Below are 2204 nucleotides of genomic sequence, written 5' to 3'. Positions count from 1 at the left end.
TTGGCATAATTCCAGTTCCTACCTGCTTCCAGTGATTATTTTACCTTCACACAATGCCAGAAGCCTTCACACAATGCAATGCCAGAAGCGTCCGGCGTCCTGTGAGGGTTAGCCAAGGGGTGAAAGGTCAATTTATTTGGATGTGAAAGGTCATCATTGCGCCTGGTATTCCGATTTAGTGTCTAAGATAGTCTGCCTACATTGTAAAAGTCATAACCATATCTTGACCGTTCTGTTCTTATTTTGTTTGTGACCTTTATGCGCATGCGTGATTGACGAAGGAAGACGTGTCTGGAACTGCTCTCGACTACCGACTACTTTTTTATTGTGTTTCGCCTAGTTTTTAGCCCCAAATTGATTCTCTGTCAAGTTATTTTAGTAAACTATAGTGTTAGGGTCTTTTTTACCAAGTTTTTAGGTAGGCATTTTGAAAATTTTAGTATTTTGACGAACGTTTAGGCCTGGGACATGTGCTAACACTTCCCCGCCGCCATTTTGAAAATTTTACTAGGCCACCGAGGACAAAATCCCCCTGGTTTCTTTTCACCTGAACCTACCGTTTTGCGGACAGACGAGTCTACACAGAGGCAGCAACTTTGGGACAGCCTGAAGTGGAAAGTTTCCCGGGCAGGAAAAGCCCCAACCGGCAAGGTCTTGAAACGGATTTAATTTTCCCGGGCGGGAAAAGCCCCGACTGTGAAAGGCTACCAGGCGTAGCAGAAGTGGATAAAGGCTACCAGGCGTAGCAGAAGTGGATAAAGGCTACCAGGCGTAGCAGAAGTGGATAAAGGCTACCAGGCGTAGCAGAAGAGGGTAAAGGCTACCAGGCGTAGCAGAAGAGGACAAAGGGGGAAGCCAACCGAGAAATTTCCAGGGTGGGAAAAGCCCTCAAGTGATTCAACACAAAAACTTACAAGCGGTAGACAAGCAACGGAGTAGAGTAGAGTATCTTCAAACCGGACTCAGATAAAAGCCCAGAAGAAATTTGTCAGCTGCTGCAGGAAAGAGCGACGAATCACACAATTGAAGACAACGACGGACAATAAGGAAACACCCAGCGACGACACTACTATGGCCACGCATAACCGAAAACGCAAGTATCACACATTTATGCACTGTACCCATGAATGAAAAAGAACCCCTAGTACAAGGGGGACGGTATGCTACCTCCCCCTCTAAGAAGGGGAAACCCAGGAAAAAAGGATTAGGCAGTATGAGTGATACCCAAGAAAGGGATCCCACAACTACACTAGATGAATCTGTAATTTGGAACTGTAATAAATGTAATAAGACTCTAAGAGATGAGGAGGGATGTCAAGCTTTAACCTGTACTGTGACGGATGTGACAAGCATTTTTGCTTAGCATGTACAACCTTAACTCAAGTAGAATTCAAGGCACTAAGAAAGCTACAGCGTGATGACGTGTGTTGGTTCTGTGGAGGATGTAAAAGAAATGTGCAGAAATTCTGCAAAGAAGGGATAGACACTAGAACAGACAACATGGGACCAGGAGGCAACAACACTATGTTAGAAACAATTCTAAAAAGGCTAGATGCAATCGAAAACAAAATCAAGACCAACGAAGATATCAGTAGCAAATGGTGACTAAATTGGAGGTAGTAAAGGAACAAACAAGTAAAATAGCAACCGATGTACCTGAAACAACAACACGACAATGGAGTAGTCTCTTTGACAAGAAGATGACTGAAACCCGAGACACCGGCTCAGGCCACGTAACAAATATAGTAAAGAAAGTCATTGTCGAACAAAAACGAGAAGAACTAGAACGCGAAAACCGAGAACAAAACCTGATAATTCACAGACTGCCAGAGTCCAGCTACAGTGAGATCAAGCTAAGATCGTCCCACGACAAGAACCTCATAGAACGCATGTTTGCTGAATCACTAGAACTTGGGAAGATAGAAATAAAATCTACCACAAGGCTTGGAAAGAAAAGAGAGGACTCTACACCGAGACCACTCAAGGTAGTACTAGAAAAGAAGGAAGACAAAAGAAAGATCATGTCTAGGCTGGGTAGGCTTAGAAACGCAGACCAACCTTTCAACACCTTAAGTGTATGCGACGACTTAAACAAAGAGGACCGAGACCTGATAAGAAAAAAAGTGCAAGAGGCAAAAGAGCTAGAAAAAAACCAGGTCGAGGAGGGCAACTGGAAATACCGAGTGAGGGGCCCTCCCTGGAAT

This window comes from Branchiostoma floridae, chromosome 11 (genome assembly GCF_000003815.2).
Source record: "Branchiostoma floridae strain S238N-H82 chromosome 11, Bfl_VNyyK, whole genome shotgun sequence".
Classification (NCBI taxonomy): Eukaryota; Metazoa; Chordata; class Leptocardii; order Amphioxiformes; family Branchiostomatidae; genus Branchiostoma; species Branchiostoma floridae.
Note: the sequence above shows the minus strand (reverse complement) of the source record.